The 25,892-nt window shown below is 38.3% G+C and overlaps 1 protein-coding gene and 1 pseudogene across 2 annotated transcripts in view; one reads left to right on the top strand and one right to left on the bottom strand.

Annotated features, from left to right (window-relative positions):
- The window catches only part of magi3b (membrane associated guanylate kinase, WW and PDZ domain containing 3b), a 285,252-nt gene that overhangs the window by 137,148 nt on the left and 122,212 nt on the right, over positions 1-25,892 (top strand). The gene's annotated exons all lie outside the window — the stretch shown is intronic.
- On the bottom strand, positions 8,714-8,844 carry LOC148364744 (U2 spliceosomal RNA; annotated as a pseudogene).

Below are 25,892 nucleotides of genomic sequence, written 5' to 3'. Positions count from 1 at the left end.
GCACTCATACTCTACAAACAAACTGTCAGAAATATTGCTACACACATGACAACACTTATTGTGTAAATCCCAGCTTTACACCAGTCCTTTGCTCATACTGAATCCTACATGTGCTTTGCTAAAACTGTACATCAAGTGCTTACATTTCATCAAGAGTTGTTCACCGTCAATCCTCCCGTAGCCCCCCAACTCCCGCACCTCACAGCACACATGTACCTTCAATAGGATGAATCATGATAAACTCACATTTGATTTTGTTGTCATCTTATGTATTTTATTAATGTATTGTTTATGTTGAATTACTATTTGAATATGTTTTCTGGCAATCAGGAAAATGTGTTTTATAGATATTTAGGGTTCACTGTGATCCTTTCGGGAGGTGGAGAACGGGCCAATTATTTTTTAATTATTATATATTGGAAACATTTTCTTGTTTGACAATTAAGTCGTGCTACAAACACGATCCTTCTTATGAAGATCCGTGTAGGAGTTAGTGCCAAATCCTATTGTGCAATTTTAATCAAACTTAATGACTAAGACACAATTTGAATTCAGCAGTTGGCACTTTCCAACTGACTTGAACTAAGAGCCATTTTTTTTTGGATGGCAAAATAAATACATAAACGGATGGAGAGAACACGTGACATCACTCGCAATGCCGTCATCATTTGCGGTACTCAGAGATGTTAGCGGCATAGCGTACGTAGCAATGTGAAAAGTATTGTGCTACCGGAAACTGAAGAGTTGTCCTTCCAAATATTAATAAATCCAAAGCGCCACTTTGCCTTCCATTCAATTGTTTCTGTGTTTTCGTCCGCCATGGTTGTTAATTTATTTGCTTCCTCCCGATGGCATGATTTCTTTCATGGGCAGCACGGCGGCGCAGTGGTTAGCGCGTGTGCGGCACAGTTCTAAGGTCTTGAGAACCTCCTTTGTGGGTTCAAATCCAGCTACCGGACTTCCTGTGCGGAGTTTGTATCTTCTCCCCGTGCTTGCGTGGGTATGCTTTCGTGACATTTTGACATACATGTATGTACACACAAGTTAACCCAAAGACATGCATTTCAGGTGGATTAGCCGGTCCAAATTGTCCCTAGGTGTGAATGAGCGAGCGAGTTGTCTGTCCCCGTGTGCCCTGCGATTGGCTGGCAACCAGTTCAAGGTGTCCCCTGCCCACTGCCCGATGATTGCTGGGATGGGCTCCAGCACCCCCCTGACCCTACTGAGGATAAGTGGTGCAGCTAACAATAATGAGATTTATTTCATGAGCATAAAATTACAGATAGTAAAATTAAGTTATCAAGATGGATGACGATGACATTATCTAGACTGTCAAGTCCAATTACTGTTTGCAGCGACTCTCCGTTATAATGAATAACTTTATTCCATCTCGGCAAAGGAAAGTTCCAGTGTTTGCCCTGCGGGGCTCCAATTTAGGGTTTTACCGAAACCTGCTAGCTTGTACAGCTGAAACTGCTGTCCCTGAAAACTGGAACAGAATTTAATTTGCTGTATTTACCGCATGGTGTCCGCCCGGCCTGCGAGGCACCGGTGAAGTTGATAACCGCTCAGCCGCCGAGAGGTGACGATCCCATAGCTTTCTGGTCTATTAGGAGTTTGCCAGGGTGCATTTCCATCTCTTTCTCAGCAGACTCCTCAACTGGAAGCGGCACTTAGAGCCGATAAGGCCCCACGATGGATTTGAGCGCTTCATCCCCGAGTGAGGAAGCCCTAACGCCTCAACCGACGTATGCCTCATGAGCAGCTCTTCCATTATGAAAGGATGAGGCCGTTTTTTTTCTCCGGGTTCATTGTTACAAATTGATCCCCAGCTTCTGTCAGGCAGACGGATTATAAAAGAAAGGATTAAGATTGTGCACTGTGAGCCTCTGGAATGTCCTTCAGTAGCTGTGACGTTCTTCAATGAGCTCTGTCCTTACTGCAGGACAAAGCGTTGGTCACAATCGATACAGAAGATCACAATAGAAAGACTGCACATGTCCTTGCTAAATGTGTGAGGAAAATAGTGTCAGAACATATTTGTATGTGTTTTTTATCAAGATAATCTACAGCTGTCATACATTAAGCGGCATACGTCTTAAGCAAAATAAGCCAAATAATTTATTAATCCCCTAAACCAGACGTGGGGAACCTTTTTTTCCTAAAAGACCTATGAAAGCATTTTTGGAAAGCCACACCATATATTTCAAGACAAAATCACAGACCTAAACCTGCTATCCCGACAAAAGCTGATTCTTCAGCAATTTAATTTCACTGTGTGACGTTTGATGTTACTTTACACCACTATAAATCTTTCTCCTTGCCGCAGATTGTTTAGGCTCATTGTTGTCGTAACTGTTGGTTTCAAAACAAGGTGCAAACAGAGGTGTTTTGTTAACATACCAGAAAAATACTGCAAAAGAGAAGGATATACTGTATATGTATTTAGGGGGCTTGTGCTTGGCAGGTGTTTACAGTTTGTTCTGTGGGTGTTCATAAAGTGTATCAACACTGAAGATAGATTGTTTAATGAGTGTCCATATAAAGGATTCCTTAGAGATGTACAGCCAAAACAAGGTATGTTGAGTGTAAACTGTAGTTAAACTTGGCACCATATCGTTTGATTAAAAAATGTGTTTACTATGTTGGTTCACCTTCGCATACAGTGAAATTGGAATATCTATGAGATCATGTTGGCTTTTATTTTATCCCCGAACCACATGTACTCTTGAAAAGAGCCATATTTGGCTCATGATTAATAAGATTTCCTGGTCTAAACAAACAATGTTTGTATTATCATTGACAATTACAAGACACTTTAGTTTATGTGAACTTGTACAGGAAATCCCTCCACAAAATAAAATGTTATATTGTTCTATTAGGCATAAGCACTGTGTATGACGCACAGTTTTTCGCAGCTTGAAAGACTCTGTTGGGTGCAGCGGGGATCAAACCAGGGTAAATGGTGGTTAGCACTCCAAAATCCTTTTCATTGGACTACCAGTGATGTACATGACTCATAAAAATCAGTGTTCATTTTACCTCTGAAAAGTGGTGGGTCCCGGGGACTCGCATGCTCAAAAATCTATGGGTCCCAACAGAGATCTATGGGTCCCCAAAATTTAGTGTTATCGGGTTTGAAATTGTAAATCGGCGAAAAATATATATATATATAATATAAATCCATATATTCATTCAGTTTTAATCAACACAGTTTATTGGTAATACAAATCATTGATCACTTCAAGATTTTTCAGTTCACAACAATATTGTACATTATACAAAATAATATTGCTGAAATAATTATATTAATCTATATTTTCATTCAGTTTTAATCAGCACAGTTAATTGGTAATACAAAGCAGTTATCACTTCAGATTTTTCAGTTCATATATTCTTCGTGGTTTGCTGTCCCGCCACAAGTTGTAATGCCTTCTCAAAGTCCAATCCGTTATCATCCTCCTCATAGCGTAACCAGTAATATAATTTAGTCCATTTTGGCAGAGAAGTCCTTTTCTTGCTCAGAGTATTATTTTGTTTATTTTATTTCGTCGAATCGTTCACTTCAACACACGTGTTTTCCCCGCAGTTTTTTCAAGCCGGAATTATTGCCACCACAACAATTACGTGATCTCGAAGCAACAGAATCTCGTTTGCCGAGATCGGCGTGCAGACGAAATCTCGAAGCGCGAGACCAAAACAACGATGGCGGATCTGCCTGACAAAAAGTTTGGAGCGCGGTAAATCTTTGTAAAAAAAAAAAAAGTAATCGGGTAATAATGACAATTTTGTGTCAAAAAGGTTGCGTCCTGGGGATGCACGTTGATTTGAGACTAATTAATAAAAAAACTAAACTAAACTAACTAATGTTCTCAAATGAAAACCCTGAAAAAGGCAGCAAAAATTTGCCTCACCATCATACTGTTTTTCTCACATCACCAGCAATTATTGGCACTGTAAAAATAGTGTGATATTGAAACAAAGACCAATGCCCTTTTATATGTCATTTGTATCACTGGTTGTCCAGTGATAAAGGGTCGGCACTCTCGTCGACGCAACCCGGATTCGATTTCCCTTTGCAACCAATGTTACGCAATTGTGGTCCGAAATATTTTCTGATTGACTAATCTTTGCACAGATATGGTAAAACCTCATGTTTAACGTGCATCCAAACTATTTAGTTCTTCGTTTGGTAAAACAAGTGCAATACATATGAAGAAAAAAGGTAATATAAATATGACAGCCACCCTTAGGGTCCAGAAATAATGGCTTCAGATGTTTCAACTGACCACGTTTCTCCACAGCCAACATGTGTACCCACCCCTAAACTGCATTGTGTGAACTCAATTGGCACGAGCGCTCATTTATTTGTAATTGCATTCATAATCTCTGTGTGTGTGACAAACATCTGCGCGGAATGTTCTCTTTTTTTGCTCAACGGATGATGCACTTTCCCAAGATGCCCCCAACACGCTCCGTGCTCACTCAAGAGTAAAGCCTGCACGCGGTAGCGGCATTTCACGTAGCACGGAAATGACGAACTTCCAATGGAGAGTCTCCATGCCGTAAGAAAAATAAAAAGCAAAAGAAAGGGAGCCGGTAGCCTCCAAGGAGGATTAAGCTGTGAGCTTGCACCTTTTGTTCCCTGCTGAGTCTTGTGTGATGGCAAACAAAAGCAGCCTCACTTGTCACTTAGTCCAGACCTCCACTTACTTCAAGTGGCGTAAAAGAGTAAACAAGAGCACTGCACAACTGGTGAAATAGAAGTGGAAGGAGGATGCCAGTTAAACTAACTACCACATTGGAAATACTTTCACGAGTCTGTTTATTTTTAAACAGAAAAAATGTGGCGAAACGAACAGGTTACAAAAAGCAACGTCCAATCTGATCTGAAGAATCTGATTTCCCTGCAGTGTGAACCTAGCCTTATACACTAGTGTGTTTTATACAGGAATACATATGATAGTTTTTTTTCTGTCTTCTAATTACCCTCAGAATATTTATCATATTCATTTACTCTGGTTTAGGCTCATGTTTCATGACAATGCCTACCTCCACCTATCCTTACAAGTCTATTTCTGTTTCCCAGAAAATGTTCCCGTCGCCATTAAATTCTCAAAATCCCCTCACCTGGAGCCAAATCGGATGTGTGTATATTTCCCCATCATCCTGCATGATAGCCGCCACAGACGGCCATTTGTAGTTTGATCTTGAGATAAAATGTGATATATTCCTCTTATCGCGCCCTCGCTGCTGGCTGGATTAATGGCTGAGTGCCTTGCGACAGCCATCGTATGTCTCAGCATTTATTTTTTTTCCTGCAGACGCATTTATCATCAAACAGAATGCCCAATAACAATGGGTGATGTGTTATGTAATGGAATAAAAAATATTAAGAATGTATCAAAACAAACAACTCTATTATACAGTATGGCCTAACCATCAGATTAAAAGCCTCTACTTGTTTCCTACATTTTGAATAACCGTAGATTCAGAACTATAAGAAGCACATGAAGACCCTTAAATTGTCCTGAAATTTTAAAGTGCGGCTTATAACTCTGTTCACTTTATATACTACAAAATATGGTGCTTGGAAATGCATTTAAATGTGTGCGCTTCTTCACAAGATCTACCGTATTTATGCAATGATTGATCAATCGATAAATCTCGCTGACCACATTTGCAAAACATTGTAGGCAACGGGTATCAAATCTGGGTCAAGGTTGTAAGAGCGCTGACAGTTCACATCTAGACCACCAGTGATACATATGACTTATGCAAAGGCATTAGAGTTTATCTCATTACAGTAATTTTACTCACGGTGCCAGAATCAAATGTTACAGATGTCCTCAAATATGTAAATAAATGCGTTATTCCATTCATCATCAGATACACGAAAAAGTTGTTTCCTTCGTAGTCTTCTTTTGCGTTTATTTACATCTTATTGAACGACTTTGTTTTCTCCATTCCCTAACATTCCTTTTTGGCACCATGAGTAACAATTGTGTGATAAATAGATTGAATGACTTTTCATATGTCATCGATATCACTGGCATGGTTTAGTGATTAGGTTACAACGCTCTCATCGGCGTGACCCAGTTTCGATTTGCATATCATACAACATTTTAGGCTGATCAATGATTGCACTAATGTATGCCAAAAGTGTCTAAAATGTAACATTTATAAACTGGTAGCTCTTACTGTAGTTTTAATTCAATGAGCCTTATGTTCCAATGCACTTTATATATGAAAAATATGTACCAATAGACTATTTTGGGGGAGTGCGCCTTATAATTCGGTGTGCCTGTTTGCGCGAGAACTACAATATCTGTCTTGTAAATCATGGAAAGCAAATTATGGATCAAGTAAGGTATTACTAAATATGAATACAATTATGACTCACAACACGGGGTAAGCTTTCTCTCCTAGCTTTGATCTCTTTGATCTCCGGCAAAACCAACATAAAATGCGACGGAACCAAAATAAAAATAAATCCAAAGAGCTTGCCAACATCATTTTTGCCGTTCCATGTATTCCGTTACTCCCCAAGCCTGCACAAAATTTAGTATTTTTATTCTTATTTAGTTGATTTTGTCTTTTATTAGCATATTTGGTATTGGAGTAATCCAAAGGTAATTGAAAGTAATCAAGTTAAAGTAACCCTACCCAACCCTGGGTATTAGTTAGACTTTATCCCATGTCAAAATAGCCCCAGCAACATGAATTAATCGGAATATACATCATTTGCAGCGACTAATAATACTGTAGTACCCACAAACCAAGGAACATCATTTGATAGGAATTTTTTTGTCTGGTTGTTGACTTGCACGAGTCTTAAAAAATAATAAGTAGCTGAAAACATGCCTGTTAAAAATGGAAGGTAACAAACAAAGTGACCTCCAAAGAGTGGTCTTTCTACACAAACGTCAACCAGGCCTTTTCATCAAGGCTGCATTTAGTTCCCTGCCAGTGCTCTGTTGCTTCTGTGTTACAGTTTTAGTACAAAGGGTTTCCTTTACAAAACTATTAGGTCTGTTTGTAATGTTAAAAAAAATGAATATTCTCTTTTTATATTAATATTGATTCTTTGTATTCTATTTGTTTTAATAAATAATGAAAAATAATGTTTTTCTTATGACCAATTACACCCTATGAATGGAAAATCAAGCAAAGAATTGATATTTTTCAATTGGTTGCCTTTCTTTTTCAATTGAGGGGGCCCAAGTGCATGATGGGAATCGGGACTGCACCATTAGCCGTGCCGTGTAAGTGTAAGACGGCAGCAAGGAGGTTTTTGTCGCGGCGTTGCTCGCTTTCCACCTCATTTGGACGTCTAATGCAGTTCCTGTCTCTGACTCGCACCTTCAATAATTAAAGCACTCTTTTACTTGGCGATGAAAGGAGCAGAAAAAATAAAACACGGCTTCACTTTTATGCGGGCTCGGCGTGGCAACAAGCTCAGGATCAAGAGGCCCCGCCTACAAACAGCATATCTCACTTGACTCGTTTTCGTGTTGCATATATCGTGCTCGTGTAGTTGTTCATGTACAACAGGGAAGTGTGGGGATCATTATGTTTTGTCGTACAGTAGACCTGCACATCATTGCAGCTGTTCACAATAGTGATTCTTTTGTACTAAGCAATATAGCTGTAGGGCAAATAAGCCCCGCACAACTACTACTCCATTCTTCTTTTTCTCCTTTTTATGTTGGCCGCGAACTTGAAAGACCTTTCCCCTTCATCTTTTTAAAGACCTTTGGACTCTCGGGATGCCTAAGGGATGGGCAGGGCACCTGTATGATGCGGCAGGGGTAAACCAGTGAAAGCTGTCGGGCCCTGCTGTTGAACAAAAGAGTGTGTTGTGTCACCCTGACCCGAGTGACATGGACGCTTTCTTGTGTCCTGTTTCATCTGGAGGGACGAAAGCATGACCAACTTGAGTGCTGAGGTGCCTAACTTGTTTGGGTGTTTGGGCATTTGGGTTGGCCATGGTCCAAAAATGTTTGTGTGTGTTTTTGCTATTTTTTTTCCCCTTTTTTATTTTCTTTGTTATTGTATGTGTTTGTCTTGCTGTCGGTCACCCTTCTTGAGGGATATGACCAAGGTAGATAGATAGATAGGACTATCGGGCTAAGTAACCCTTGGTTTCTTCAGGAAGGACCACATTTGGTCCTTTTATTTTTCTCTTACCACAGACATAACTGAACATTCACATTCCACCCCGGTTAAAAGAAATGGAATGGGTGGAATGACTGCGCCCCCCTGATGGACAGTTGCTGGACATACCCAGGTGTCCTCACAGAGACTTCAAATCGTCTGTGCATCACAATAAAGTCTGATAGCATGAATGTTTGGTTGAAATTTAAAAAATCAAGGCTATGTAATAATGAAATAATTTCCCAAAGATCAGCAAATGTGTAATTTAGGAGACATTCCTGCGCACGGATTCTCTTTGCTAAATTTCTGCCTGATGGCTTTAAAAAAAATGTTAACAATGGCCCATTGGCCCACCAACAATTTTAAACCAGGTGTCAAAAGATATCTGGAGAAAGGTGGGGGTTTTTTAAGGGTTATTGTTCTATCTTCGTTATTCATTATCCATTATCCGTTATCGGTCAGTTCATAATACGCTCCAAAGCCTAGGAACCGGGACACTTACTCTCAGCCAAAAGGCCAAGCTAAGGTCCTAGCCCTAAAGCCTTGCTGCGATCATTGCGAATGCACCATTCCCGGAGGTACTGCAATACCGGGCCGATGCGTGGAGTGGACAGAGCAAGCTCCTATTCCATCTCCGGATTGCAAAAATCAAAGATCATGGCTACTACACTTCATAGATAGAGTGAGAACGCCAACACACTACCATTATTCCACCAGATGATCCCTATATCTGGAGAAAGGTACCACACCTTCCCCGGAAAAAGTAATCAATAATTAATTAATTTTTTTTTAAGTCATTTTTGTCTAACGTCACTGCCCCTTTTAAAAGAGGTGCTGACCGGACCTCGCCAGCCTGCAATGCAGCCTTTCGACGACACGGGCATACACTGAAACATTTCGGGGCGTGAAGAAAAATTAACTCCAGACACAGCTTTGAAGGTGACGGTTTAAACCAAACATCATTCTTCTAGTAACTTAACTTGTTTTTTTTACCGGTCAAGTTTCCCACTGTCCCTTGCGTTTTCCTTCTCTTGTTTTTTTTGTTGATTACATGTATTAATAAATTACTTCTGTTACATTACACTCCCTGGTTCCTCGTTCCTTATCTTTCTGGATTAGCAATTCATATCAGAATTCCAAGAACACAAAGTGATAACTTAATTTAAAATTGAATTAATTTGTAGTGACTTTCTGCTACAAAAATAGCGAAATCTCAAGACTAAACTCTATGGTAAAGGGCTAGCAACATCTAGAGGTGAATTTGTTAACTGATCACACTTGAAAATAAATACTTTTCATAATGTATGTATTATTTAACAAAAAAAAAAAACACAAGTAAAAGAAAATATTTCATGTTGTTTAGTTTTACTTCTGTATTTTTTTTTTTTTTATATATAATTTTCAGTGATATGGGCTGAAAGCAAAAATCTATATATTCCATGCATACAAGCAAATACACAGTTCCTGAAGCAAACCCTATTAACTGGTTTTCCAAACTATGGCCCGTAGGACGTTTTTGGCCCTCCCCCCACTCTTTGTGGCCTATTACATAGGCATAAAATGGCATCTGCTATCGTCAAACCCTTGCAAACACACAAATAGTGTCACGGAGTGGAGTGGAAGGGGGGTGACCGGACCAGAACGGAGGCAGGAGGCAGGAAGGGAGAACTCAATTGCGTGACGATCAAAAAATTTTATTTGCCAAAATAAAAGTTGTCCAAAACTCAGGGACAAGACAGAACAAGCAGGCTTTAACAAAAACGTGCAAACACAGGTTTCTTCCAACTCAACTAAACAGGACAAGGCATGACAGAACAGAAAAGGTATATAATGAGCCAGCACCCGCAAAACCCACAATCCAGCCTTAAATAGCAGACACGCAATTAGTTGAACTGCTTCAGCTGGTGCCCAGGGGGCGGGGCAGACCGGTCGCCAAGGCGACCATGACAAATAGATGCCAACAATTATACAAAGAACACCACCATTACGCTGCAAAAAATGTGTTCTCTTGGCTGAGTAAATTTCATTATTTCTTTTTATTTTACTATTGTTCTACTATATTTGTATCTGATAAGCTATCAGCATTGGGGGGAAAGATGTAAAAAAAAAAGTTATTTCAGAAATCACTTTTTTTTTAATGACTATACTATGTCAAACATTTTCTTATTCATTTAATTTTTGCCATTTTGGCTCTATAACCATTGAGGAATAATTCCATCAAATTAAACAACTCAAATAATAGCAAAAGAAATAAGTTATTTTAGAAATCCTTTAAACAATTCATGTCTTTTTAAATGTATTTAATGTTTTACCTGCTTCTTTTTACTAATGAACATTAAGGAAAATATTTAAACAAATAAACAAGAACAGATATGACAAAAAAATCTCTTATGTTAGAATTCCCTTTCACTTGTTAACATTTTCACTTGTTTTTTATCACTGATGTACTATACACATTGTAGAAAAATGCTGTAAAATTAAATTTAAAAAATACATAATATTAGAAATCGTATAAAAAACTAGATTCCTAGCTTAGAATTGAAAATTCATTAATTTTCTTAAGTTATTTTATCTATCCTGTTTTTTTCTTGTTTAAATTATCTCATGTTGATAAAACTGCAGTTCAGAATGTAAAAATATCCATGATTGCAATTTCTTATTTTACCATTTCCCCCCCTGGAAATTAGTACTGTGGAGCTGTAAGCACAGAGCCCAAAAAATAAATAATAAGAAATAAAATAGAAATGATATTGCAAGATTTAAAGATGTTTCTCGGAAACAAAACAAAATTAATTATTACCATAGAGTCGTCAATACTATTTATCTTAATTTATTCATTCAAAATAGTTCTAGAAGTTTGAAAATCCGAACAATAATATATGTATTCCTTTTTTATTTTTGCTTGTTTACCTAAATAATACAAATTAAATAATATATATTTTTAATGAGCCTTATGGTCCCGCAACAAGATTTAATATTTTGATATGAGAAAATCATTAGTTTTTTTTTTTTTTGTTTGTTTTTGTTTTAATATAACTTTTGGGCAGTTTTTCTACCCGAGTTTAAAAAAAATAAAAAATAAACTTTACCTTGTGTCAAGGTTGTTCCACTTTCTTCTTAGCGTTGTCAGGTGGACGGGTAAGCATACGGTAAGTTGACGTCATTGCTGAGGCAGATGTCTTTTATGTAAAATCACCCAGCTGGAAATGTTTCCAGCAAAAAAAGTAGAAAACGTGCAGTCTCTATTATCAAGAGGTCGGCTGTGATTTACACGGCAGTTCACTTGTCAATGGTTCATATTGCCCTTTTAAACTGTTTTTTTTTCGTCATACTACATGCATGTAGTGTGTTCTGAGTGGCAGTCTATACAAAGCCCTTTTCAAATGTATTATTGGTAAAAAGAAGTTTGATATATTGTTGTTTGATATATCTGTGAATATGAAGAGACTTGATATTTTGTTGTGTTGGGTTTTGACCAAAAAAATTAAGGAACAAACATCAAATTTAGGTAAACTAAGTCTAAAATAAAGTAGACACAAATAATTACTGAAGAAACATTTTGCAGTTGTGGTGTGTTTCGTTTCTGTCATGTCCTGCACGGTTCTCATGGCACCCAGCTGGCCCGCCCCTTGACACCGGCTGAGACGCATTGAACTGATTGCTTGAGGAGTACTTAATCGTTCCTTTTGGGACTGCCCGTTGCCAGACCATCGCTTTACCTTGTTGAAGACCTGTTCATGCCTGTTTGATCTGAGTGATACCTAGTTTGTAATTTTTAATGCCTTCAAACCTGTTTTGTTTTGTCTTTGGTCCGTTTGTGTGTTGGACAACTTTTATTTCCCAATTAAGGTGACAGACCGTCTACGCATATGAGTTCTGACTTCCTGCTTCCCGGTCCGTTTCATGACAGTTTCAATCAAATATTTTTCTTACAATTCCAATTTTAACTGAAAATAAATATGGAAATGTATCACACACATGTTAAAACAGTCTTCAACAAACTGGTTCAATACCTGGTTTAGTTTTAAAACTATTAGGACGTGTTTTTATTCAAGCTTTGTTTTTTTTTAACATATCAGACTATTGAAAGGTAAATATCTAATGATGTTGACAAATTGTATTCAAACAAGGTTTACATGATAATTAGAATAGTTGGGAAGTAAATGATCAATAGCATAGCGAATCATCAAATAATATTTACGACAGTAGAAACCCGGACAGGTCTCCATAATCTTGTAAACTATTTTGAACCCCATTTCTACCGTCGCAATTTATAGTGTGTTTAGGTACAGTTAACCAGCTTTAGAACGATCACGGTTAGTACTTTTTTATTGACACATCAGAGTGTACAAACTTCTTCAAATGAAGTCTCAAAATTGTCTTTATTAGGGTTAGATCAAGCTCAAATATTTACTATCAGGATCGGTCAGTTAGCGATATCCGATTTGGTTGCTTTCTCATAGCAGTTTTACCAACCAGGAACTGGCAATTAAACAAATAGAAATTAGTATTTTTAAAATATAATGCTGTACTTTTTCTTTTTGGTGGGACATGTTCATTTTTTGTATTTTTAAAGGTATTCATGATATCTGTATTTGACGTGTATTATATGAACGCTCATTCTTATTTTATGAATAAGTACCAAATGTATTAGTGTATAAAGCACATCCATAATTTGGGATCCAAAATCGGTGTTACATTTTGTTTCACTTTCTTTCAGCTAAAAAAATATGGCTGGATGCAACGGGAAACGAACCTGGGTCGCGACTGTTAGAGCGTGTAATCCTAACCACTGCAATACCATTGGTAAAGATAACATACACAATCATTTTGTTGTTACAATGACAGTAATTTGTATTGTATTTTGGGCATTGTAAGTGACAATTATTTTGTCATTGTAACATTAAATTTGCTATGCACATTTCTGGTACTGTGACTAAAATATTTAGTTAACGAGAAAAAACCTAAAGCCTTTTTGTTTTTCAAAATAAATCCTTGATGGCCCATTGCTCACTGCCCTTTCCTGTCCCAGGTTCGATTCCTGTTACACGCACTCATTCTAACACAAACTTTTTGTGCATGACTTTAAACAGTCAAACGCATGTAAGCTTTTCATTTCTTTATTTTTTCATCTACTTTATTTTTTTAATGTCAAATAGGTCAATCGGGTAAGATGTCAGACCTTAAAAAAAAGGGATTGAGCAGTGTCTGGAGGTTGATTTGAAGCATGCAAAGTGAATGCCAGTTTGCTTGTATCACACATCCGTGCACGGAGAGTGCATCTGACGTGCACAAGTCGGATGCGCCGTCCGCCATAGCGTGCTGCTCTTCTAAGTGAGGAGAATCCATCTGACTGTACTGCGTGAGGTGTGAGATTATAAACGAGGTTTATGGCGCTCTTCAAACTCCCTCCACACTCCCTCCACACTCCCTCTCCTCACCCGGGGTGGTTTTGCAGTGCTGTTGTCACTCAAAATGCAGCCCGGGGCAGTTTTTGTCCCCAAAGATAGCCAAGGCCGACCAGGGGAGGGGGTAGCACTGCAATGAGGAGGTGTGTGTGATAAGAATGGGATGCCAGGGTCTGAGAGGAGAGCCCGGTGTGCAGGATGTCACTGAATCATGCAACCGCCGGCAGTTCGTACTTGACCAAGTGTCTACCTACACATCATCAGGGGGAAAAGTATAGTATTAAGGGAAGGGATTTAAAAGCTTACCGTGTACAGTTTTGATTGGAAGTTTTTGAGTGCATGAAATATTGATGTAGTGCTCGTTTTTTGTTGTGTTTTTCAATTTTAATATTCATGACAGGATTTTAAACACGCACTCACTGACTTTCAGATGATTTGAAGGTTCAGCGTTGACTTATTGTATTTTCTGCACTATGAGATTAGTCTTTGATTATCTTTTTCTTTACAAATAAGGCCCACCACACTATAAGGTGCACTAAATTAAGACTAAAGTAAGAGTTACCATGTTTATAACCATTGATCAGCCAATAAGTGTCGCTGATTGAAACTGCAAACATTGTTTGCAACAGGAATCAAACCCAGACTAGGGACCTTCACCACTAGACCACCAGTGATACAAATGGCATATGAAAAGGCATTAGCCCAATGGTTCTCAACTGGTTTTACTTTGTGCCCCACCATTCCACCCTAATTACAAACTGCGACCCAAATTAAGAAAAAAAAATCAACTTCTCCAATTTATCTTATGTAAGTATTGTGCAGTTTAAAGCAGAAACAGTAAAATACATTCAACTTTTTTTTCCAAAAAAACAAAATGACCAGAAAATCCAAAACAACTTTAAAAGCCATATATCCTAGCATATAAACCAGCTCTAGTATATATGTGACCCCCTAAAACTGCTTTCAAAAAGCCGCATATTAAAAAATGCTAAATATCAAAAAAACGTGTACCTCAACATCAATAATTACGTATGTAGTTATTATGTTATTACAATAATTACGTATGTACTGGTAAAACGCTTAAAATATACAATTTTGAAATCATTTGCTGTACCTTCCAGCAGCGATTCAATGCTTTGTATTTTGCAATAGTTTCCTGTTCTGGCCCGATTATTTTCCACTATCACTTCCTACCATCTTGGGACTCATTATTATGGGCAGAAAGGGGCAATAAATCTCAATATAATGAAATGTGATCCCTCTCAAATGTGCCGATTGACTGAACATTGTCTAATAGACCCTGCATTTTTTCTTCTTCAATATAAAGCCCGTGACCTACTGAAAATGGGTCAGTGACCCACTTTTGTGTGCTGATCCACCAGTTGAGAAATACTGCATTAGAGCATATCTCATTATTATACTATTTTACTCATGGTACCAGAAACACTGATTTATTAGGCATCCTGATAGGTTAAACAGTCTCTCCACTTCTCCACCTATGCATCATTAACGTTGCAGTTTTGGATGTATTTGTATATAAAAGAGCTTGCATAGTATTTTGTTGAAAGACCTTCTGTTTTCTGTTTCTGCCCTTCGCAATGTTATTCACACACAGGTGAAGAAGTGGAAAGACTGTCTGACCTATTAGAATGCATAACAAAATGCACTATGCAAAACGGTGCACTTTCAAATTTCTATCCATTTATGAAAGCAGAAAAAAACGCTACACAGTCAGAGGAAGACTTTTTAACATTTTAGAAGAAGCCTCGAATCGAGGGTTTTACATTATCCTTGGATCCCTTGTATAAAATAAATCAAACAAAAGCTTGGGAAGGCATTCGACAATAACAAAAATGACTGTGTTTATTTATACACATACTGAGTTTGAGACCCCCCCTTGGTTTGTCCCAAAGGTCAACAATGACCTGAATAATCTTTGCATTATATGAAAGGTCAACGCACATTATCTCTAAGTGCCATTGACAGATTTATACTGTGACGTACATAAAAAAAAAAAAATCATGGATCAGTTTTTGATCATCATATGGCTGAGGTGAAGTAAGTAGTGAGATATGATTAGTCAATAATTTTAGTAGCCAACAAAATTGTGTCAAAATGTTGTGGCAACATGTTCGCCATGTCTAATGGTTAGGTCAAGTCACATTGTAATGTATTACCGTAAATTCCGGACTATAAGCCGCTACTTTTTCCCTAACGGCTTATTCAGTGATGCGGCCAATTTATGTAATTTTTCTTCGGCGCTCGAGTGTTGCTACCATTAACTGCCCTGTCAAAGCTATATTATTTTAATTAAAGCTTTGAAAACTGTCTCGGTGTACCGTCTTTCTTTGTAAATATGTGTAACCCATGTATAATATGTATTTGCAACTGTATATTTTTGTAATGTATTTATTTGTATTTATTTTAGACACTTATTCTGATATGTTTTCCACGGGTGGACGAAAAATGAGGGGCGGAACAAACGCGTGGTGCCGAGTTTAAGTGGGGACCGCTAAAGGTGAGGGACAGACAAGGAAAGAAGAGGGGGTAAAAAGTTGGTTAAAGAAAAAGGAGTTGCGTGAGTAAATGTCTTCATCTGATATATTTTTCCCACCCTTACCTTTGGAAATAAACCATTTTTTCCTTTGATTACTTTTAACGGGACCTGGACTCTGCAGGTCTGCATCAAACCTTAAGTACCGGTATCATTTTCCGTTCATTTTGCCGGCTGTGATTTTTGGACTGTGGACTTGAATGAAGGACATTTAGTTTCAATCGCGGGACTTGAAGTCGGGTTTGAGTTAATTTTGTGTTTGTGTTACATTTTTTTAATGTGGGCGTATGCGGCCTATATACAGGTGCGGCTTGTGTATGTACAAAATCGGTTTTCCTCTATAAATATCGTGGGTGCGGCTTATAATCAGGTGTGCTCTATATTCCAGAATTTACGGTATCTAATAGGGTTATACAGGCCCATTATTATGGTAGTTACAGAATTCACTGATCTTAAACCTACTTGAGGGCAATGAAAAACTAAAAAAAATATATAAAATAAAAGCATGAAGAAAAATGAGAGACCTTGAGAAAGGATGGACAGCCTGTGAGGAATACCAGGATGTTGCAAAACATACAGTCGTCAACAACAACAATAGACATAAGAAATAACTGAAATCATACAAAAGTGTAAAACCTCTACAACAAAGCATCCTATTTTAACCAATCATTCGATTCAGAAGGGGTGATGGCATGCATTACTCAGACTCAGAATACATGGAATGTGCAGCATTCAGTCTTTCCTTGAGAGATAGGAACTAATACATCAGACTACAGTTCCTGAGAAAAACAATCACTTTTTCCCCCGACCATTCAATAGTGTGCTGTGGTCCAAGGAATCGAGGGCCAGTAGAAGTAATAGAAATGCTGTGCCGAAATCCATTGCCAGGAGAAACTTATTGGTTACTTTAATTAGGGCTGTCTCTGCTAAGCGATTATCCCTAAATTCTGACTGCACAAATTTAAAACATTATTTTCATGATAGCAGACTTGAAAGCTGCCAGGACTTTCATACCGGTACTAAAAGATTCAAGACTGAAGGCACTAGAATAGCAAAAAGTGATCTTACAAATGAACCAGGAAGTGTTTGTACTAACCTACTGTATAAAACTATTAAGGGACTGTGTTAGATTTAGATTTTAGTTTGAAAAGTGCTTGAATTTCAAGGGATTATAAATGCTTGGAATTGTTACCATTTTTGACGGCAGTCTGACACGAAAGACCATGCATTAAATGAAGAAAAATGACACCAACACAGCTCTTTGGTGGCTTTGCTTTGCCATTCCATTTCTTCTTCCTTTGGGACGGCAGCGACATTAGTTTGTACGGCTTTGTCATACGAAGTGTCATCCCCTTTTGCAGATCGCGCCCAACAGGACAGTTGCAGCCCTTTGAGACTCCTTGTGATTAAGGGCTATACAAATACATATGACTTGCTTTGACTTGTCTTGCACTGAATAGGGCTCTATGAAATATGTTTTAGTGCAAGGATCTCGTATCAATGGACATTTATTATGGGCCATGCAAAAAAATAAGGTAGAGTCTCTCAGTGGTAAACTCCAATGGGAAGAACTTCCTGTAACTGAAAATCCAACATCTATATGGGGAGAGGTTTGTCACAAAAATGATTACACGTGTATTTTTCAGATCCCAAATTAGAGTCGCAATTCACTCAAGATCTTAAATCATTTGTCTTCATAAATATATTTGTGGATCTGCAAAATACAAGATCGAGTGTGTGAACCCTGTGATCACTAAAACTGAAAAAAGCATTTCTCCTATAGCATCCAAATCTCAACGGCATGACGGATACATAGTGACAAAGGCAAGAGTCTCAGAATATCAGGTTTAGATTAGCAAAGGAGTACTAAATGTTTATGAAAAAAAGAGTGTTCTTCTGCTCTTTCCTGTCTTTTAATGGAGACACAGAGCCAAGGTGAGCTTTCAGTCTTCTTTTCTTTGTGTCCTTATGCAAATTGGGCTCTTCCCTAAGTGCAACTCTCTTCTCCACTCATCCAATGTGCTGCAATCTGCTTCAGGACATGATAACGTATTCCCTTTTCTCCTCTGACTTTTAATTAAGAGAATGGCAGATGACTCAGATAATGAACTTGCGGTGGACGTCCAGGGGTAAATTCCTCATAGTTGTGACGTAATGGAAACCACGCTCACTTTTCACACAAGCTAGAAATGAACAAATACGTATGATTTAATCATAAATTATTTGGATCGTGGCATCAACGGCAAGCAAATGTGGAAAAATATGCTAACCCCTGGCCGTTACTAGAGTATATTTTAAACTTGTTTAATTCTCAAAAAACAAAGTTAGGGTTGTTGAAGTAGTGTTTGATATTCAAGTTGTTTTTACTGTTTTCTTTCGTTATATAGTCAAAAACGTTTTTCTTATTGTACTTGAAAAACAAGTTTATTAAGCAAATAATCCTTAAATTAGCTATATGATATCAAAACTTTTTTTTAGGAATTCTTACCCCATTGGCAGATGTTTTTGCTAATTTTATGAAATATGATTTATTTTTACTGTAAAATAAGAAAACACATATTACTATTACTTATATGTGCAGGTCAAATAAAACAGATAAATAATAATAATAATTTTATTTTATTCTAAGATATTTTTGTTTGTTTTTTCATGAAAATAAAAGGAGAAAAAATAGATTCCTTCGCTAAATTATCACCTGCCCATTCACTTATAGTTTTGTATCTTATTTTCCTACAACAACACAATAAAATATATTTAAACTTACGCTTAAGATGTCTGCCAATGAGGTAAGTTTCCTTTTTTTTTTTGCTGTGCAAGTTTTATTAATGAAATAAGAAAACTAACCCTTATAATTAATGTTTTTTAATGTGCTTGTTTATAATTGTGCTGATTTTAACGATTAGATTTCATATTTAACTTCATATTGATTGACTTGTCCAATGAACAAATAAATTATCGTTCAAATCAGTAAATGATTTGGGAGATGTCTGACAAATTTGTTTATTTTAAGAATATTAATTTTAGTAAAATAAGAATAAATAATTATTGGGTGACAACCTGAAATCTAAATATTTAAATTAGGAATAATAGTTTTTTTTTTTTTTTAATATTAAAGAATACAAATAACAATTCAAACAATCAAGAAGTTAACAATCGTACCTAAATGCTTATTTTATACATGTTTACTAAAAATCTAAACATAACACAGACATAATAATTTTATTTGATAACAAAAAAAACCCTTATAGTTAAGATTAGAAAAAAACGTCCATTATTATTATCATTTTAGGTTTTTTTGTTTTTGTTTTTTTATATATTAATTGTCATGGCGACTGTCTTGCCTTGTTCAATGAGGCTGTCCACCAGAGCCACAACTAATGAATATTTTAATGAGCGAAGAATCGGTCAATCATCTTTTTCAAATAATCAATGACTCGGATTTTATAAAAAACACATTTTTAATTTCCTCCTATTTATTTAATATAATATACGTTTTTGATGGATATAAATGTAGTACACAAAACAATAGAATATCATATGATATAAAACAGTAAAAAGTGTTTGGCAATTAGCTTAACAATAAACAAAAAAAAGGCATGCATCATAATTTTGGTCTCGGGGCACCCTCTGCTGGACCAAAGTGTGACTACAAGTTTGCGCTGGATCAGAACACAAAACAAAATATGATTTAGAGTTGCCCACTGCTGAAACAAAGTGCGATTACAACCATGCCCCCCCCCCCAAACAGCCCAACTACACAGCAACGTCACAACAAAATTCAACACACTGTTAATTGCATTAAATTAACTTGCTGAGTGTGATGCATGATTCCGCGACACAACAAATCGATGAGGAAATTGGTTGGCAACACTTTTAATTGATTTTACTGATTCATTGTTGCAGCCCTATATACTAAGCATTAGAAATCAAGCTAATATTTTGATACAGTTCTTGAAATCAAATGCGCATAATTAACAGAATCTGGCTCAGTTATAAAGCCAGGAGGACACAATGTCATTTCCGTCAGATGAATGTAGACCCCCTCCCACCTAAAATGTTCTTATGTAATGTTTCCCTCCTGTTTAAATCGTGTGTTTCCTTCCAGCTTGGCATAGGCCAAAAACAGCTTCAGCTTCTGACAGCCACAAAACAGTCTATTGATGCACTGTCATTGCAAAAAAATGAGGCCCTGTACAATTGCGATGTTATCTCCAGGGTGGAAGACGAGCGAGTCCACTCTTGTGATTTGACAGCCTCGCTAACAGTCCCTGGCAGGGCACCGCCACCTCGGCAACAACAACACACTACAATACACTGTGCTGCCGATCTGTTTATGTGTGTTATTTTTGGTTTTGAGCGGCATGCAAGTGCCACTCGGTTTGACGTGTAACGGCTGGCGGCTCATCGTGGAAGAGGCGTTGCGTGGCGCGACCATGTGCCGACTCATGAAAGTGATACTCTGGGTCGGGATTGATACTTTTTGATCATTTTTGTTACTCGGCTTGTCAAAAATCCATCATGACTGCTAAAGTCAGCCATGAAAAATCCCACTTTATCCCTGCTACAAAGATCTGCAATTAAGATGCACTGAAAAGGACTGATTCAAACTCCACATTTAATAATGCAATAGACCTTTGCCTTTTAGAATATTTTTTTTCTTTTTCCCACTTGGAGTATGGTGAAAAGAAAAAAAAACATCTTCTCAAAGAGGACGATTTCATTTTAGTGGCTCTTTCGGCGTTCTCCTTAAACAAACCCATCCAGTGCCGGACTTCTGATTAGTAGAGCTGCATCAAAGTCCTGACAATGGACAACGAAATAGGGATATTTATATTATTTATAGACCCACCATTAGATAGATAGATAGATGGATAGATAGATACTTTATTCATCCCCGCAGGGACATTCACACTTCCAGCAGCATCCCTACGCTGAAGAACAAAACAATAATAAAGCAAGAAGAATACAATACACAAATACCCAATGTGACGTATTAATACCCAATGTAGCATGTTATATTGAGTATCTAGATAGTGCTACACAGAATACACACTGCAATAAAAATACAGTAATATGCAATGAGGGGGGTGTGGTTTAATGTGGGCCTTTAATCCGCCGGGTGTAGTTAAAGAGCCTAATGGCATGAGGAAGAAAATATCTTCTCAGTCTGTCCGTGGTACAAGACTGTGAAAGCAGTCTGTCGCTGAACCTGCTCTTCTGTCTGGAGATAATGCTGTGTAGTGGATGTGGTACACAGTGAATGTCCATGATTGACCCTAGCTTTTCCAGTGCCCATCTCTCAGCTACTGTTGTCAGGCTGTCCAGCTCTGTGCCCACAACAGAGCTCGCTTTCCTCACCAGTTTATTGAGCCAAGAGGCATCCTTCTTCTTGACGATGCTTCCCCAACAGTACAGTACTACAAGTACATTGGCTGCTGTCTTCGCAATCTAGAGGCCATTACTGGCATACAATACTGCAGCAATATAAATTTCATCATAAACGACTCTTTTCTCACCTTTACTTGCTGCCTTCTTACAGATATTACAGGTTCATTAAAACGAGGACTAACAGGCAGATCTTCCCCCAGGGCCATCACAATCTTAAACAAGTGCAAAAGACTGTGAAATGTTTACCTCCACTATGTAAAGAAAAAAAAAAGTATTTATATCTTATTTCTCGACTTATTTGGGGAAAATTTTGCTGCTAAATGACATTGAACTACTATTCAATGTATTATTGTTCTGATACACTTACATTTTAGACCCGTAGCCAAGCACTACCTTGTAAATATTTTTACCTATTTATCTTAACTTTTTTTTCTCATTTTTCACTTTTACGCCTTTACTGCGTGTTTTTCCTGGAATCCAATCTCGTTTTGAACAATGTTTGCTACGTTGTTATCAATGAGAATAAAGACAATTCTATTTCAACGAGCCTGCGCGCTGCGTTTTTTAAATGGTTCCGTCACTAAAACAGCCGAATCACATAAACAAGATAGTTAATCAGGTTTGTGCTGGGTTTGCTAATGAATCAGGCATGTACGTGATATGAACAAGAATTAATTGGAATTTGATTATATGTGTCAGGGTTCCAGTTCATGAATTGGATGCTATTTTTTTCACATTAATACAATGACAATAAATAACATTGTGTATAAAATTGAAAAGGTCATTTGCCAGGTGTGCTTGTTTGTGTTGTCAACTGTATTTTTGTTGGTGATTACCTATTGCATCATGTCGGTAAATGTTTTTTGTCCTTAGTGGGAGAGGCAATGGGATTGTAACTTGTTAACAGGGTTGGGTAGGGTTACTTCAACTGGATTACTTTCAATTACTTTTGGATTACTCCAATACCAAATATGCTAATAAAAGACAAAAGAAACTAAATATGAATAAAATGATGACTCACAACACGTGGTAAGCTTTCTCTCCTGGCTTTGATCTCCGGCAAAACTAACAAAATGCGACAGAAACAAAATTAAATAAATCCAAACAGCTTGCCAACATCATTTTTGCCGTTCCATGTATTCCGTTACTCCCCAAGCCTGCACAAAATTTAGTCATTTTATTCATATTTAGTTTCTTTGGTCTTTTATTAGCATATTTGGTATTGGAGTAATCCAAAAGTGATTGAAAGTAATCCAGTTAAAGTAATCCTACCCAACCCTGCTTGTTAAGCTGCCTTTATGGATGAAAACATTAACATTTAATACACACTGTTTAGATAGCACTTTTCCTCTCCTGTAAAGTCTGCTGCCACATTTGAAACACTTTTTAAAGTATTTTCCCTTCATGACTTTTTCTGGCAATTCTATCATATTTCATCATGGTCGGACTAGATGCACATCCTCATTTATGGAAATGTTTCTGTACTGAAGGAAAATACCCAAAAGTGCAACCGGGTTCTTTTTATAGTGAGATGTAAAGGGTTTAGTGGATCCTCAGTGGAAAGAACTGTCTGCCTCTTACTGACTTTATAACGTTATTCGTTGAAAAAGCCAAAAGTTGATGCCGTTTTCCTGACACATGTTTAACCTCATCACTCGTGGGACATTGGTTTGCTGCGAAAAACATTGCGAAAGAGATCAAAGTGCTTGGCTTCACATCAAGTCAATACAAAGAGTTTTTTCTTTTTAGTTTTGGGCCATGCGGAAATGGCGCTTGAGATGAGCAAATGTGCCCGTTTTGAAGCGAACTTTGTAGAAGTCCCTGATGAAAGCGTCAAGTTCAAATAGCTTTGTTTCCCGCGTCAATTCCCAAATGTGAGAGCTTGGATCAGAACAAAGTGGAGCATTTCTAGGCCGGCGTTACAGCGTGGGCTTCGGTTCCATTTCCCTTCCGTTTGCCAGCTTGACCAGCTGTGATGACGGCTCTCCGTAGGGAACCGGGCTGGAGGGGATGCACTTTCTGAAGCCCGCGGACATGAGGTCTATTTTAACGACTTGGGTATTTTGGATCCGGGGCTTCTTTCGAGTTCAAAATAATAGGACGTCTGGCAAAAGTGTGGCCGGTTTTCGGTTGCCTGTCGCAAAATGAGGAAAGGCGAAGAGGATTTGAGGGCTGAGAAAGCTCACAGAACTATTCCCGGAGCTCATCATTATTCTATCTGCTCTCCATTGCTGCATTTTCATCAGCGCGAATACTACATCTACAGTAGCAGGATCTCTTCTTAAGTCCTGCTGCGATGTATCGGCGTCATGGCGGAGTCCTGCTGAGTTGCGTTTGGTCTGAAAGGGAGAAGAATGGCGTAGAGACGCACCCCTAAAAGTGCAGCTCTTCAAAGGCGCCTGTCTCCCTCCTTTCAAAATATGCAGAAACGCGCCGAGCAGGCTCTGCAGCTCCTTTTCTGCTCTGTAAACTCCTTGTGATATTTCAGGGAGAGATATACTGTATTTCTCATGAGTAGGCACGTCTGTCCAGCGCCTTGGTTTGGCAGATATTTCTCGCAGCCGTTTGCACGTGGGTTGTACTATTGATCAGTCAAAAGTTGAATTTTTTACCGACATTAATATTTTTTCGGCAACCTGTGTTGGATTCATGCTAAAATGGAGGTAAAACATTTTGTCTGGTTGCTGTATGGACGCTTCCAAAAATAGGAAACATTATTGTCGGTGTGTAAATGCACACATACAGCCACACTACCTGTGAATGCCCGATCTCATCTGTTCTTAGAAACTAAGAACCGGGTCTGGTAATACCAAGTGCTGTATCTGAGTAAGATTGGGAGGCTTCTCTTGCTACCGGTAACCATGAAAACCAGTATTATCTGCTTCATGTGGGGCAGCATAACCTAACCCAAATACATTTGCCCGAACAACCCAGGAGGTTAATGAATCCTAACACTGAGATGTACCACGCACAGAGCTGTCATCATCAACTCTTTTAGTGTAGGCCCAATGTCTGAAAAGAGAATCGAACAGATATTGATACATACAATATAATATCTCATCTCATCTCATTAGCTACACCGCTTATCCTCAGTAGGGTCGCGGGGGTGCTGGAGCCCATCCCAGCAATCTTCGGACAGTGGGCAGGGGACACCCTGAACTGGTTGCCAGCCAATCGCGGGGCACACAGGGACAGACAACTCGCCCGCTCATTCACACCTAGGGACAATTTGGACCGGCCAATCCACCTAAAATGCATGTCTTTGGAATGTGGGAGGAAACCGGAGTGCTTGGAGGAAACCCACGCAAGCACGGGGAAAACATACAAACTCCGCACAGGAAGTCCGGTAGCTGGATTTGAACCCACACAGGAGGTTCCCAAGACCTTAGAACTGTGCCGCACACGCGCTAACCACTGCGCCGTGGTGCTGCCCCACACAATATAATTATATTTATATATATATAATATATGCATACATATACATAAAGGGCGGCAGGGCAACTGAGTGGTTAGCCCGCCCACGGCACAGTTCTGAAGTCATGGGTTTATAGCCAGCTACCAGACTTCCTGTGCGGATTTTGCATGTTCTTCCCGTGCTTGCATGGGTTTATTCCTCCCACATTCCCAAAGCATGCATTTCAGGTTCAGTGGCCAGTCCAAAATGTCCCTAGGTATGATAAGCAAATAAGTTGTATGTCTCTGTGTGCCCTGTGACTGGCTGACAACCAGTTCAGGGTGTCCCCTGCCCTCTTCCGAATGATAGCTGGGATGGGCTCCAGGACCCCCGTGACCCTGCTGAGGATAAGTGGTGCGGATAATGGATGGATGATTTGAATTATTTTCGACAAAACAAGAAGATGGCCGGAATAGGCTCCAGCAACCCTGCAATCTTACCGAGGATAAGTGGTGCAGATATATAAATATAAGATATATGTATATATATATATATTTAAGATCCCTCATTTTTACCTAGGTAAAAAATGCTTCATACAATGCAAGCCGTCTGTTTCTTTCTTGCTTTGTCCCTCATCATTCCAATTATCGGATTCAATCCCAAAAGTGAGTGACAAATATACATCGCCCTGTTGTAACAATCTCGTGACATTTTGTCCTAACTCTAGCACAAAGAACAGGTGGCCACAAGTGGAAACCTCACTTCATCCTTTTGACGAAACACTCACGAATAACCAGGAAACATTCATTTCAGATGAGATTAGCGTATTTTTGATTACTAAACCAGACAATTCTGCATGACCTACATTTCTATTTTGCATGTTCTCCTGAATTACTGTTAGGTAAAATGAACTTCCTTTAGGTCCTACATATATCCTTTATCAAATAATTTCAAAAGAAATACATTGAATTATAAATTAGAGTCGTCATGC

The sequence above is a fragment of the Urocampus carinirostris genome, chromosome 6, assembly GCF_059441175.1.
Source record: "Urocampus carinirostris isolate Australia breed hairy pipefish chromosome 6, RoL_Ucar_1.0, whole genome shotgun sequence".
Lineage (NCBI taxonomy): Eukaryota > Metazoa > Chordata > Actinopteri > Syngnathiformes > Syngnathidae > Urocampus > Urocampus carinirostris.
This window is presented reverse-complemented; position numbering and strand designations above follow the sequence as displayed.